Below are 16,405 nucleotides of genomic sequence, written 5' to 3'. Positions count from 1 at the left end.
ATCCCAGGACCCCAGGATCACGTCCTGGGCCAAAGGCAGGCGCTAAACTGCTGAGTCACCCCGGCGTCCCTTGACAGGTATTTTTTAACCACAAATATCTTATTTGAGTTTCTGGCTTTCCCTCCCCCAGAGTGATTTGATTATAGCTTTTTGGATTCTTTTGTTGTTGCAGGGAGGTTGATTTGATAGTGGAAAACAAAAAGACTACCAGGAGGGGCCCCTGGATGGCTCAGCAGTTGAGCATCTGCCTTTGGCTCAGGGTATGATCCTGGGGTCCCAGGATCGAGTCCCACATCATTCTCCTTGCAGGGAGCCTGCTTCTCCCTCTGCCTGTGTCTCTGCCTCCCTCTCTCCCTGACTCTCATGAATAAGTAAATAAAATCTTCAAACAAACAAAGACTACCAGGAATATTTAAGGCTCCTTTACAAACCCTGCATAACATGGACATGCTAAGGCTCTTTAAGCTCTACTGGATTTATTTCATAGCTTCTCTCCGAAGAGCTAGGATACAGCCGGGACTATGTATTCGAAAGAAGGAAAATTTTGAGTTACAGAGATAGGAGTCCCAGACTTAGATGTGTTGTTTTCCTTATATGTATTTAATTGAGACTGTTGTAAAACCCACTTGTAAAAGGTTAAAATAAAACAAAATGTGACAAGAAAAACAGAATCTATAGCTTTTGTCCAGGAAAAAAAAAAAAATTTAAAAAAGACTGATCTCCCTCTCCGGAAAAAGCAACCCCTTCAAACGACACATGAGCCACACTGTGCTCCACAGATTAGGCCTGTATCTAGAAAGGAGGCAGAGCAAGATAAAGAGCCCTGATGGCAACATCTCATTTTTGCCTCCACACGTTTTCCTGCCTGGGAAGCCTGTACAAAAGTATCCGTCCACCCAGAGATACGTTAAGGTCTCAGAGAGTTCCAGCAACCCACTTTATAGACATCAAATGAACTGCATTTGAATTCAGTCGTGGCGTATGGCTCACCTCCGTCGCTGGCTTGCAGGTTAGGTCACGACCTTTGAGTCAAATAGAGAGATGGGAAAAGACCGTTATCTTAAACGTAGCTGTAGCTTTGGTAACCAACAGTTTGATTAGAGCCTAAATTTTCTAAATAAGAACATTTGTTTTCCAAACGCCTGGGGCAGCGGCATCTAAAAGCTTCCTCGGAAAAATGATGAGTTTCATTGTTCCCACAACGACTCACCATCCAGCATACTAAGGCGCTTAATAGGATTTCTCCTTAGGGGCATCTTCTTCCTGACTGGTCTTCGGTGGTTAGTCTCTTCAGCGCTGCCCATAGCGGGATGTCTTCAGGAAATGCCAAAATTGGGCATCCTGCTCCCAACCTCGAAGCCACGGCCAGTTCAAAGACCTCAGCCTATCTGATTACAAAGGAAAATGCGTCGTATTCTTCTTTTATCCTCTTGACTTCACCTTTGCGTGCCCCACAGAGATCATTGCTTTCAGTGAAGGGCAGAAGAATTTAAGAAACTCAACTGTCAAGTGATTGGTGCTTCTGTGGGTTCTCATTTCTGTCACCTGGCTTGGATCAACACACCCAAGGAACAAGGAGGACTGGGACCCATGAACATTCATTCCCTTGGTATCAGACCCCAGGCGTACCGTTGCTCAGGACTATGGAGTCTTAAAGGCTGATGAAGGCATCTGGTTCAGGGGCCTCTTTATCATTGATGATAAAGGTATCCTTCGGCAGACCACCGTGAATGACCCTCCTGTTGTCGCCCTGTGGATGAGACTCTGCGACTGGTTCAGGCCTTCCAGTTCACTGACAAGCATGGGGAAATGTGCCCAGCTGGCTGGAAGCCTGGCAGTGATCCCATCAAGCCTGATGTCCAGAAGAGCAAAGAATATTTCTCTAAGCAGAAGTGAGCGCCTCTCCATTTTAGGGCCGGGCTGTAGTGGGCATCCATGCAAACAGAATCTTTTTTTGTACTATTGTCATGCTTAAAACAAGACTTTAGACTCTGCAGATGTGGTATGGGACAAGACAGCCCTTTCCTGCAGGGGTTGGGGAGGCCAGCCTTGCTTCCTCTGGAGAGAATGGCCTGAGCTGTGCTATGGGGCAGGCCAACTGATGTGTACAGTAGCAGGGCATCACTTTTGATCTTTTGTTATTTCTATTAAACTTGAACTGAGAAAAAAAAAAAAGGATTTTACCCTAGGGACACCTGCGTGGCTCAGTCCCTTAAGTGTCTGACTCTTGTCATGATCTCAGGGTCGTGAGATTAAGCCCTGTGTCAGGCTTAGGATACTCTCTCCCTCTCCCTCTGCCCACTCTCCACCTCCCATTCACAAGGCTCTCTTTGTCGCTTAAAAAAAAAAAAGGGATCCCTGGGTGGCGCAGCGGTTTGGCGCCTGCCTTTGGCCCAGGGCGCGATCCTGGAAACCCGGGATCGGGTCCCACGTCAGGCTCCCGGTGCATGGAGCCTGCTTCTCCCTCTGCCTGTGTTTCTGCCTCTCTCTCTCTCTCTGTGATTGTCATAAAAAAAAAAAAAAAAGATTCTATCTTAAAGTTAGTGGGACATAGAAGCCATTTCAGCAACAATAGAAAAAAAAAAAAAAAAAGCCAAAGTTAGCATTATGCCTGAGGGATTGTGCTCTCTCTGCAGATTCTTCTCCCCAAATCATCGTAGCGTCCATTTCAGCTGCCTTCTACATCTCCTCCCCAGCAACTCCATCCTCACCTGCTTCCTGTGCCAGGGTGTCCCATCTGGGGTGCCCCATTTCTTTCTCCTTCAAGACTGTTCTCAGGGTCAGTGCTGCCCCAAGGAGAAATGGACCAAGTGTCTAAGCAGTGAACGAACTCAGTCTTACCTGTTCTGTTTCTGGTTTCTTCTTCTCTGGTTTCCAAAACGCCAAGTGATGCCCATGAATTACAAATAAAGATAAAGCCAAGCCAAACCAGAGCCGGCACATTGATATGCTGATTATTAATGAGTTTGATGTGAGAGGGCTAGGCCTGAGGCCTTCTCTTTTCTATCAACATGCTCTAGGGGGAACCTCCAGTAGGAACCTTTTGGTGATTATATCTTAACCCAAACAAATGTCTCAAAAGCTGGAAACCCTAGGCTCTCTTCAGCAGGTGATAAAGGAGATATGTCAGAGCAGGTGGGTCTTGATCAGCTTCCACATGTAAACCTTCAGGTAACTCCTTATCCACCCATAATCCGTTCCCTTGTCTGGTATTTTGCAAAACTGTGGGGGAACGCCTCTCCACAAAGATTTGGTAAAGACACAAAGTGACTGATTTGTCAAAGTTGACACTCACAGGTGCCTCTGACGTCTTAAAGGATTACGATCCCTGGTCAATTTTGGAAGTTAGCCTCGTCGGTAAGTTCTATGTTCACCTTATCTTTGCAGAGCTGTACAAGAAACATTTGTTTCTTGCATTTCACTGCATCAAAGCAACCACCAAGACTCTCAGGGCTGTTTCATTCCTATCATTTCAATAGGTGTATCTGAAACTCAGTGGCCTGCCAAGATTGAGGACAATTAGTTCTCAGATATTTCTATCTGATGTAACACACCATTAAAGAGAATGTATTCCAGCATTTATCTCAACCCCAACCCCCAAAGAAGAGTAGGGCCTAGTGTTTAATAGTAGTCCTGAACTTAAGAACATAATATTTGAGGTTCTTTACATGCTATGAAAAGCATAGCATGCTTTGGGTCTTTGGGAATTCTCCGCCCAAGTACTGTACAAACTTTCTGAACAAGACGGACCTTGACCCTGTGTGGTTTTCCACAATGCTTCCATTGATAACTTAAGATGCCAACCACCAAAGTGAATGTGGTGGTGATGTCATTGCTGATACAGTTCCACCAAATCACACACTTTAGTGAAGCAAGAAAAATCAGAGTTGCAACATCCTGATGAAATAAAGCATTGCAGCAGTAATAAGGAGACCCAAGAAGGCATATAGATGCCAGCTTCTGGTCAGGAAGAAACAGAAAAATGATACAAACTACCCTAGTTGCCTGGCAGCACAAGCCAAAAAATGGCTGCCTCTTTTGGGGTAAGGAGTATAGTTTCTGCACTCCTTATAAGGCAGAAAGGCTAAAAATGAAGCTCCAAAGCCTACCGTGTAACTTGCCAGGAAAAAGAAAGCTATTATATCATAGTCATCCCATAATGCACACGATTTAAATTTGGGATAGTCTCAATTTATCAGCAATAGGGTGTGTAAGACAACATACATAACCCATGACAGTTTCCCTAATTAAGGAACAGGCCTTCCATCCTATACATCTGCCTCAAATAGGTTTCAGAGAGTCAAAGAGGTAGGGAGATTTCCAGAAGCACACGTTTCTGAATACAAGACTTTCTTCTTATTTTAACCCTTAGATCTCTGAGCATAGTCCCCCCTCCCCACCCTCCTCGTCTATGGTAATGTAATCAGAAGTTGGCAGAAAATACTGAAAGCTGCAAAGAATGACAACTGCAGAGGTGCCAGTGAGACCAGCACAGAAAGAAGGTAACTCCCAAGAGCGCGAAGCACCTAGGACCCCAGGCTTCAGGACACGTCTTCTTAACTTGGCAATGGGCAGTCATCACGGAGGTACCCAGGGTGTATAAAAAGTCTGAAGACTTAAAATTCATCTATCCAAAAAATGTCAGTTGGATGTCCATAGCACCATGATAAAGAATACACAGTCTTTGCCCTCAAGTTGCTAATTCGTAGCTGGGGAGGTAGAGGCCTAGATGGACATTTACAGCATAGACTGGAACAATGACTAAAACGGGATCTCAGGAGGAGAGAAAGGGCTCCTCCCTCAGGAATGGCTTCCTGAGTAGGATGGGGCTGAAACCAGAGCTGGACTATGTGTTTAAGTTAGGTGGAGGAGGAAGAGGGCAGGACATTCCAGGCAGAGGTGGAGTAATCTGTAGAAAGGCATAGAAGCAGAAGCGACTTAGCACCTTTGGGGGAAATGAAAGCAATTCAGAAGAGCAGGAGTAGAGGGGGCATCAGGAGAGTTCAAGAGAGGTAAGACTGGAGATGTAGGCAGGGATCGTCTATGAAATCTTTTCCCATCTTCTTTTGCATCCGTAAAGGTTTGTTTGGCCTTGAAAGAACTAAATGTCTCAAACATCAAACTTTTTGTGAGGTATGTGAGTAGTTTACTTACTTCTATTTAATGTAAAAATGAAAGCAACAAAGTTGTAGAACTGATCATGAATTTCCATAAAGATCTCACCACTTCTCTATAATTGACTTATCTTTTCAATAGTTCACCACCTAAAACCCCCAAACAGTAACCAAAAATGGCAGAGCTTTAATCATGGGCCATCATCTGATTCTCTGAGCAGGTATGATTGAGGTTGAATTAGGAAGGCTCCTTGCTCAGGAATACGCCACATCCTTATGAGCTTCCCATTATTATAGATCCTGAAATCGTCACTAGAGAGCTATTCTTTTCATTCTTCTAAGAGGGATTAAAATAGTGTGCCAGGTAAAACCTTTGAAAAACATTTGGCAATATATAGCAGTGCTGCTGATATATATATATACCTTACCACGTGGTTATTCCACTCCTAGGTGTGTACTTACAGAAATGAGTATATGTGTTCACTAAAGGGAATGCACGTAAAAACTCATAGGAACACTTATAAGCAACAGCTGGAAACTGGAAACTACTTAAATGCTTCTTGACAGTAAAATGGATATATAAAATGTGGTATCTTCATATAAAGAAATGCTGTATAGTTAGGAGGAATGAACTACAATTGCAAGCTACAATTTGGATGAATCTTACATTTTTGAGCAAAAAAAAGGTCAGATTATAATTTTTTTTTTATTTATTTATGATAGTCACAGAGAGAGAGAGAGAGGCAGAGACACAGGCAGAGGGAGAAGCAGGCTCCATGCACCAGGAGCCCGATGTGGGATTCGATCCCGGGTCTCCAGGATCACGCCCTGAGCCAAAGGCAGGCGCCAAACCGCTGCGCCACCCAGGGATCCCAAAAGGTCAGATTATAAAGAGTACATACAATATGATTTCATTTTTGTGACTTTCAAAACCAGCAAATCTAATGCATGACATTAGAAATGAGGATATTGGAATCCTTTCACAATACGTACATGAAATGAGGGTATCGGTTACTCTTAGGGTGAGTAGTGTTTGGGAGAGGATACAGGATGGGGGTGCTTCTAAGGTGTTTAGTAAATGACTTGTTTCTTGATCTGGGTGTTGATTAAACAGATGTGTTCACTTTGTAAAAATTAGTTGAGCTGTATACTTACGATTTTGCACTTTCCATCTGTAATATAGAAAAAAATAAAAAATACTTGTTTTGTACTTATATACTAGCAAGAGTTAGAAAATGCTTTCTTTTAAGAAAATCATTTACACTTTACATCATATACAAAAATTAACACAAAATGGTTCAAAGATCTAACCATTAGAACTAAAAAAATAAAACTCTTAGAAGAAAACCTTTATGGCGTTGGGTTAATTATGTACCCAAGAGAACTGAGAGCAAGGACTGAGATTTATGAACCAATGTTCATAGCAGCATTACTTACAATAGCCAAACGTTGGAAATAACCCAAATGCCCATCAACAGATGAATGGATAAAAAAAAATTGTACTACATATATACAAGGGAATATTATTAGGAACAGATGAAGCTCGGTGCCAGAGACACTCACAGACAGAAGACTCAGGGTGAACATTAAGATTTATTATAAAGCCATAGACATTGAGACAATGTAGTATTCATGCAAGAATGAACAAAGAGGCCAACAGCTAATGGCCTATCATTGATATAATGGGTATCAACAGAGCTCATTCCCTCACCTCATCTCCTTTAGGTTTCTGTTTAAACACCGTCTTAATAAGGGGGAACTCGTACACAAAATACCAATGTCTTCTCTCCCCACCCCACCACTCTCCTGATTTCCTTTTCTTTTTCAGTAGAGATCTACCCATCATGACTTAGAACCTTTTGACATACTATACAGTTTACTCTATTATCTCTTTATCATCTGTCTCCCCACTATAATATGAACTACACAAAGGCAGGGATTTCTTATTGCTGTTCACTGCTGTGTCCCCAGAGTATCGAACACTACCTGTTATATGATAAACAGTCAATATATACTTTTTAATATAAATAGATGCAAGAGTGTATAATACCCAGAAACCAACTGAGATATATAAGGACAGCTGATGGATGTATGACCAAGTTGGCAATAATACAGGTGAGTGGGGAAAGGATTCAATAAAGACATTTTATTTCCTTTACCCAGCTTCTCTGATTCCAAAATTTCCCTTGCATTGAAAGAGCTAGTCCTACAAATCAGATTTCTTTCAGTTTCTCATCCCATATATTTTCCCCGATAATATCAAAAAAATACAAAGATGTAGAACAAAGTGGACTGATTAGAGATCTCCGATTAGTTAGAGAGATTTAAAAATGGATGCCTTCCTTCCATCATACTTAAAAATCAATTCCAAATGGATTAAGGACTTAGAAGCAAAAGTGAAAACTTTAGAATTTAAAAAAATAGAATTTGCTTTAAAATTTCAGTTATGGAAAAATTTCCTAAAGATGACAGAAGAAATACAAATTATAAAGCATCTGACTGAAAATTTTGACTATTTTAAGTTAATAGCATCTATTTGTAATGTTTTCCATTTAAACCAGGAAAAATACATGTCACAAACTGGCAGGAAATATTTATAAACACATAACCCACAGAGGAATAGAATTTAGAGTGTTTAAAGAAAATCTACAATCAATAGAAAAATATGAATAATGCAGTAGGAAAGTGGGCAAAAAATAGGTAACTTTGTTAGAAATCAAAGACATGCAAATTAAAACCACAAGGAAATGCCATTTTTTTTCACTCTTTGGCCAAATTTTTTGAAAGTTGGAAAATATCATTTTGGAGCAGCAGAGTTCTTACCCATTGCTTCTGGGTGGGTAATTGCTACTACTTTGGAAAAAATACCTTCTGGCCCAGCAATTTCATTCTTAGGTGTATAACCTAGAAAAACCATTGCACATGTGCAGCTGGAAACATGTATAAGAATGCTCTACAGAAGTCTTGTCCACAACAACAAAATGCTGAAAGCAACTTAAATATGCACTAATCACAGAGTGGAAAATGAATTTCACTGGAGTTTCCATTGTAATGGAAAATTATACCAGGACGCAAAGGCAAGACTCACACTTCATGCGTCAGCATGGATGAACCTAGAAACAGAATGCTAGGTGAAGGAAGCAAATCACAGAAGAGAACATGTGAATCTATTTGTCTAAAGTTCAAATTCAGGCAAAGTGAAGTAATTTCTCTAGAAATGTGGCAAAATGAGCAAGGAAAGCAAAGAACTGTCAAAAAAGAAAAAAAAAAAAAGAGCGAATAAACAACAATATAATTGTTACCCCTGGAGGAGGGAAGCAGTATAGCTATGAAGACAAGGGTGGACCTTCATTTTGTTTGGGGATTTTTAAAAAAATTCTTAAACTCTCTTTCCTTGGCAAAGTTTCTGTCTATAAAATGCCAAATAAAACAAAACATGTTTTAATTTCTGACATTTTTAAGGCTTTTGTGAGATACCTCACTCCATGTGGAGTGCTCCAAACTCTTCAAAATTAAACTTTCCAGACATGGAAGGTGATGTTCTTCCTTCCGCATAGAAGGACTCAACGAACTCCTGGTCTTTGTGTGTTTAGAGTTTAAAATGACTTCTCTTTCCTTCAAAATGGTAATAGCTGCTTGTAAAGGAAATTGATGCGATCATGTCTGGCTGGCAGGAAATTAAGCAGATAAGTGATCAGACCATTACACAAGCTTTCATGGACAGGCCGCTGGATACCTGTTGGTGTTCGTGATCCTCCATTTTGCTGCACAGATTCTGGATTTTGTCTTTCTACCATTTCATGTCATCTTCACATATTGTTTTAATTGGTTTTGGATATTTAAGTTATTTTAAATAATTATTAAAAACACCTTAACAAGCAGGGAAAGAAATGTGGGACCTGCACACTTTTATTGGCCATAAGGCGCTGAATAACTAGAGCAAAGAATTTTCCAATAACTGCAGCAACAACCAGGGCACTTTTTAGAAATTTTATTGGGCATAATAAATCTGTAACTATAGGACAAATTTTTAGCCATTAATTCTTATAGAAGGATGTATTGTCTCCCTTTCTATATTTGAGAAGGAAAAAATTTCAGTCCATAAAAGCATTAGAGTCATCATTGAAGCTCCATAAAACCCGGGCAGCACAATTTTCATATCTTCAAGACATATAAAATTTCACTGGATATTTGTATTGAGATAGACATTAAGGCAAACATAAATCACTATTACATTCTATTATGTTACCTCTCAGATACAAAAAAAAAAAATCTATCTCAGGACACACTTCTTTTATATAGTTTGTGGATTAAAATTACTCCCAGTATACAAAAGGTGATGTTTAAGAGGTCTTTGGGAAGCTGTATAGTGGGATGAACTCCAAAAAGCTGGTATTCAATTTCTTTTTTGCTACAGTCTAGCTGTGAGATCTTTGATAAGTAATTTTATTTCTGAGTCTATTTTTTCTTGTCTAGATTCTCTCTTATGGTTGCTTCCATTCTAACATGCTATGCTAAGTTCTGTATTTTGTCTTTATCTTAACGAAAAGATGAGTTATTTAGGGAGATAACACAAGTATTTGGGGGAGGAATTGTAGTACTGTGAATCGTTAGTGTCCATCCTGCCAATCCTAACTTCCTAGGATGCCTAACATCTAGCATCTTTTCTAGAGTTAGGTGCTCCACAGCTATTCTAAATAAATAAGTGAGTGAATGAATGAATGAATAGCTTAGGTCAGTAAAGCTATCAAAGCTTGCCATTTAAAAATTTGTGACTTTTCCTTCATTAAAATACTGTAGCAAATTCTATGTATGAGTTTTAAACTGTCTGATTTTCCTAATCACAGAGTGATTTTTTGTTTGTTGTTTTAATTTCTTACCTACCCTAACCCTCTTAGCCTACTTATGGGCTAACATTGTAAAGAACTGGAGTTTAGAAACCGAATAGAGAGCAAGTATTTACTTTTCACATTAGCATTTTATTGGCCAATTGACATGCCTTCAACCCACTCACTTAACAATCTCTGGCATGTTAATTCTCCATCTTGGGTCTCTACCTCTTTGAAAAATAGAAATAGCAACAACATTGATGGGTTTTGAGGAAGAGATTGCTAACACCTCCAGTGAGCCTGGGGAAGGCTAATTTCTAATATTAATCAGTGAGAGATATTTACTTGGTTGCTTCCTTTGGGGAAAACTTCTGGAAATGAAATAGTAACCATTAGGAAGTATTTTTTTTTTCCTTCCATGTTACCAAAGTTTGTTTGTTTAGGGTAGTTGTTGTTTGCTGTGGTTTTTTGGTTTTCTTTTTTTCCTTCTCTAATTTTTGTTGTTGTTGTTGTTGTTGTGGAAGATTATCATCCTTCAAGATACCCTTGTGGGGTATCTTCTGGTAGTATATTCTTCAACGTCAAGATTTTGTTCATGATTCATCAAAGATAAAAATGAGGAGGTGAGTAAACTTAAAGTCCAGAGGCAGGTTTTTTGGAAACATATTTAACACTGAACCTTTCTTTTTTTCTTTTTCTTTTGTCAGTAGACACAAAATATTTCTTAACAGTTACTGCAAAATTTTAGATTAGACACTTTTTAGAGGCATCACTACAAAGCTAGGAAAATATCATATCAAAAAAAGATGTAGGTATTACAAATATCCTATCTAGTTTTAATAAAAATGAGTCATAAACCCTTCCCTACAGGTTTTACTGACCATGGTAATTAATCTGAACATCTGCTAAGGTCACTTGCCTTGTGAAATAATAAATTATCAAATAGCAGGGCCATAAAAGAGTGATGATTGCCTGTATGCGATGCACCATATGGCCCAATTCAGTACCAATATAGGGAACGCCACGTGCTTGGTAAACAGTAGGTATAATATGACCTGTGTTAACAAGAGTGGGTTTCTATCAAGCAGTGGAAGTACAAAGTCATATAATGATAAATTTTGGCCTCACAAAGATGAAGCTAATATCATTAGCCATTTATTGCAAAGGAACTTAAATCTTTTCAAATTAAACTCATGACGGATTTTAATCACTTGGTTAATGTTGGTAAATGATTATGCCCCCAGCCATTACGATAATGATCATTATTAGCAAGAGTCTGTTTTTACAATGTTTCTAATGTTTAAAATTAATCTAGAAGTCAAGAGCCATTAAACCATTTCACCTGCAGCTGAATTTAAAAGATGCACATATTCAAATCTGTAATTTAAAAACAAAGCTAAGGCAATGGAAAAATACACAAGAAAAGCTGCTAGCTACAGCGCCACCATGTGACCAACCTCAAAATTCCATGCAGAAGCCAAAAGCACCGAGGAAAATAGTTTTGTGCAGAAAAGAGACCACAGTAAGAACTTCAGCTGGATGCTGGTTATGGACCTACAGGGGGTGTCAAAACTCTAAGAAGTCAACTTCAATCTCTCTGAAATTATAAGCTTCAGGCTTCTGGGAAAACTCAGCAATCAGCAGTGAGTTGCCAGAGAGTCTGCAATTTGTAGAGTTTGAGTCCCAGGTAGAGATTAGCCCATTAAACAGGAGCTACATTTCCAAATGTAAGAGAAAAATGTGTACTTGAGTGATGTGAGAAAGTTGGCCATTACACACAACATGGGGTCATCTTTCAGTACAAGAATAAAGTGTGAACAAAAGGAAAAATTATAGTACAAAGCTTTTGAATCATAACCATATCTCCTGCAATCTGAGAAGTCTGTTATCTTCTCTAGGTGTCAGGTTTCACGTCTATAAAGTGTTGGAATGAGACTAGATGATTTCCAAGTCACTTACCAGGCAAGAAATCCTATGGCAAGAATCACTTCAAGGCATGTGGCTCAAGAAACATTATGCAAAAATATGCACATAAATTCTTGTACAGGATGAAATTCTTCTCTAATAGTCTAATAACATATAAATTGAAGCAAAAACACTAGGAGGTGTTAAAGGAGGAAAAACAGGAGAAAATAGAAGCAGTTTATAAATCAAGAAAAAAATTAACTCAGGAATTTCCACTGCCTTCAGAAATAATTCTTACCAGCAAGGTTTAAAACATTTATTTATTCATTTATTTGTCAAGTGTATCTTGATTTCCAGCAATGTGCCAGGCATGGCGCTAAGTTTCAGGGATAACAACAGAGCCCAGAAACTCTCCTCCCAGATAGGAAAGTATCATGGATACAAGGACCTCAAAACTAACTACGCAAGACTAAAGGAGATAATGGCTTGAAAAAGAATGAAAAATTAGATTAGTGTCCGAGGAATAAGTAGACTCTTTTTAGAGTATAGACTAAAGTATCTGATCCCACCCTTATGAGCTATCCCTGGAAATGCTGTTTTATATCTTAGGCCAATGATCTTGAAAACCAACCAACCAACCAACCAACCAACCAACCATCCAACCAACCAAAATGACTAAGGGAATGACGAGTTTTAGTGACTAATGGAAGCCACTTGAGAGGAGCTAAATATAAACCATCTGACTATATAGACTGACTAAACCAAGTCTAAAAATAGAAAATTAACAAGGGGGATGGTATTGTTTTCCAGTGCACAAAGTGATAACCATGGGAGTGAACAGTAAAAGGAGTTAGGAAGTGGAAAATTTAGACAGTATGGCGGGGGGGGGGGGGGGGGGGGGGGGGGGGGGGGGGGGCGGGGGGAGCCTCCTGTCAGAGAAGATCATTAGCTTAATACCATCACCCAGGGGCATGTAGAAGTTCCCCTTGTTGATCTGCTGGGAGCCCACCGTCTGGAGCTCTGGGGCTAGTCTCTCCTTAGGATCCCAGGAGAACAATGGGCGGGCATGACTTCTCTCTGCAAACGCTAAAGATAGGAGTAGAAAATCAGGAAGAGGGAGGGGCCAAGGAAAAGCAAGTGTGTTCTTAGGGTAATATGGACATGCATTAAAACCGCCCTGTTAAACCATTTTCCCTTCACCTGTTGTTTCTCTTATTGGTTTGAATCAAAGGAGTAAACAGGCCCATTAGTCTACTTCCCCGAGGAGAGAACTGGATCACCGTCCTTAATGCCACTAACTAGACATAATACAGGAAATGTTATTTAAAAGAAGTCAGCACTTGCCATGCATAACAATTCGAATTCCTGGTTGTCTTTCTCCTGTCCTGAAAATAAGGAAATCACGCAGGGAAAGTGACCCGGCCAAGGTGAGTTGGTTCAAGAGCATTCAGTCTGTCTGATTTCTTCGGACCCGCCTACAGGCTCACGTTCCAGGGAATCCGAATGTCTCCAGATCTTGTTGGACAAGTGCAAACTCTCAATCAGACCATACTTGCCTCTAATTTGATCATAAGCCAAAGAGGCACAGACATTAATTATCTTCTATTGCCTTCTTAAAAGGGCAGGAGACAAGGAAGCTCTGTTGTTTCAGCAACTGCCCTTGGGTTCTGTGACCAGGCACCTCTGCTTGGCTTCCGTTCCCTGCTTGGGGGATGGCGCCCAGTTGTGTTTCTCTCCTAACTTCTGCCTTGTGGTTTGGACCTTGGCTCTTAAGCTACTTGCGTGACTTCTGACTTTAACCATCTGCCATGTTCCTAGGCTGACAACTGGCTCACTGTTTCTGGTTTCCTGGCATTTTTTTCCCCCTCCTCTAGACCTAGGCTATGACCCTGATGTTGATTCATAGAACTTCATCCTAATCTTTGCTTTGATTTATGGGGTAATTTAGAAAAATGCTTCAGGATTAATCTGCTCAGTCTTCTGGGACAGAAACTCTTTCTGGTTTTCAGACCTGTGCTTAAGTACTTGTCCTGTAAAAACAAAGCCATTTTTCTTTTTTCTTTCCAAGTATAAAGGAGTCAGTACAATAACAGTGATATATCTCCTGAACTAATAGAATATAGTTTAAATGATCATTTAAGCTATAAGCTATTAGTGATTATTAATCACTTTTATTAAGGTTTTTTTTTAAACTACTTATGCTTGTTTTTTTTTCCCCCCCCAAGGAATTGAGGCAGTGGGGTTTTTTTTGGGTTTATTTGTTTTAAGTTCTAGAATAATCATATAACTGATATATCCAATTGGTTTACTAGAGCATTATCCACCATAGCTTAGTATGTGTACTCTGTAATTTTCTTGCATAGGTAAATTATTGTTATTTCTTTTAAGTACAGCTGGCATTCACATGTTTCCTCCCTCCATAATTTAGAAATTTTGATCAACAGGTAAATAGACGGTCTTTCTTGATGAGTTATAATTAAAGTACCAAACACTTACTTATGTCAGGAAATAGAGTGCCTTAAAATACACCGATGCATATGTCTCAAGTGGACCCACGTGACTTCAGTAGCAGAAAGTACTTATGTTAGAAAACTGCAATTCTAAACTATGCTGGAATGATTTAAATTTTAAACCCCAACACTTGCTAAAACTATGCTACAATTTGCAGAGATTCTCTGATTTACAGAAACATCAACGAATTCCACCCTTCTTCTCGGCTGTTTTCAGAGAGTAAGTGGACAGTAACCGCATTGGTTAACACAGTCGCCTCGTTTCTCCTCGGTGATCTGCTTTGATTCTTAGAGTATGCGGCCGGGCTATGGAAGATAAAATGACTTCTCTACTCATACTTGCTTTCCTGTCCCTAAGTGTCTGTCGGGGGCTTCCAGGTCACATGAGTTTTAGAATTCTATCTAACCTAGCAAGTTTGCACCCAAGGTGTAGGCCGTAGATCAGAGGTCGAGCTAATCATTTGGAACTGCATAAAACCAGAAAGGAGACTTCTCTAAATCACCATACTATGCGTTTGTTGTTGTGGTTGTAGCTTTATTTATCTATTCTTACTTCGTTAAGTACTAAACGATTGCTGAGTTACTGATGTTTTAGAAGTCTAGGTATTTGGCAATGTAAGATTCCCCACATTATTCTTTTTCAAGATCGTTGTTTCTGTTCTTGGTCTTTTGCCTGTCCGTATTTGATTTAAATTCCGTTTGTCAATTTCCACCAAAACTGGGATCCCGGGGTGGCTCAGGGGTTTAGAGTCACCTTCAGCCCAGGGTGTGATCCTGGGGTCCTGGGATCGAGTCCCACATCAGGCTCCCTGCTTGGAGCCTGCTTCTCCCTCTGCCTGTGTCTCTGCCTCTCTCTCTCTCTCTCTCTCTCTCTCTGTCTCTCTCATGAATAAATAAAATAAAATCTTAAAAAAAAATTTCTACCAAAACAAAGATGTAATTTTTATTTTTATTCATGAAATGGATAGATCTATTCAAGTACATTTTGTATCATTACAATATGAAATCTTCCAGAGAGAAAAACTTCTCCATCTAAATCATCATGCTATGCTTTTTTATATACATAAAGCAATAAAGATGTTTTAATCTGTAAATATCAGAACCTAAATCTGAATCTTAGAATTTTCAGGAGTCAGGGTGTAATTCTATCTGGGTTTCTTAATAATATTAGGTTAAATCACATATATTACCATTTTTATAGATTAAAAAAGGTCAAATGTTGGCAGCTTCAGAAGGTGTGACTATATAAAATCAGAGCATAATAAAAAATTTCACTGAACACAGCCATGTCCTAGACATTTTATTTGACACATATTTTTATTATATTGGAGCTTCACAAAACCCTACAGGGTAAGTAGTTTATTATTCCTATTTATAGAGGATAAAATGATGTAATTTAACAAAGTTGACATTGCCATTAGGTTTTGGTTTAAACCTATGTCCCTCTCATTGTGCAGTGCTTTTTTACTTAGATTATTTCAGAGTTGATCTTTCTACTTCTCCCTAACTAGCACATAAATTCTACAATATTCCTAAACTTTAGTCAAGTCACCCCTAGTTAGACACATTAACATGTATCCTTCCACTGAACACTCACTACTTGTAGATACAACCCATTCTTCCAATTTTGTATAATTTTATTATAAAAGTTTTATTTCTGTTGAATCCAAATCTGCCTCCCTGTAATTTCTACTTCCTGTTTCTGCACGCTGAAACAACTCAGAACAAGTCTAATTGCACATGCATATAGTAGCCTTTGAAATATATTAAGGTAACTGTTTTATCATGCTTCAACATACCTAATTTTTAAAAAAGATTTTATTTATTTAATCGACAGAAAGAGAGTGAGTGAATACATAGGTAGAGTGGCAGGCAGAGGGAAGGGGAGAAGCAGGCTTTTCACTGAGCAGGAAGCCTGATGAGGGGCTCCATCGCAGGACCCTGAGATCATGACCTGAGCTGAAAGCATGACCCCCTGAGCCATCTAGGCACCACCAACATCCCTAATTCTTTTTTTAATTTATTTTTTAAAAGATTTTTATTTATT

The 16,405-nt window shown here is 39.4% G+C and overlaps 1 pseudogene; it reads left to right on the top strand.

Annotated features, from left to right (window-relative positions):
- The first annotated feature begins 273 nt into the window (after positions 1-273).
- LOC119867849 lies at positions 274-2,356 on the top strand (annotated as a pseudogene).
- Positions 2,357-16,405: the final 14,049 nt, after the last annotated feature.

Source organism: Canis lupus, chromosome 36, assembly GCF_011100685.1.
Source record: "Canis lupus familiaris isolate Mischka breed German Shepherd chromosome 36, alternate assembly UU_Cfam_GSD_1.0, whole genome shotgun sequence".
Classification (NCBI taxonomy): domain Eukaryota; kingdom Metazoa; phylum Chordata; class Mammalia; order Carnivora; family Canidae; genus Canis; species Canis lupus.
The sequence above is the reverse complement of the archived record's forward strand: the minus strand, read 5'-3'. Positions and strand labels throughout refer to the sequence as shown.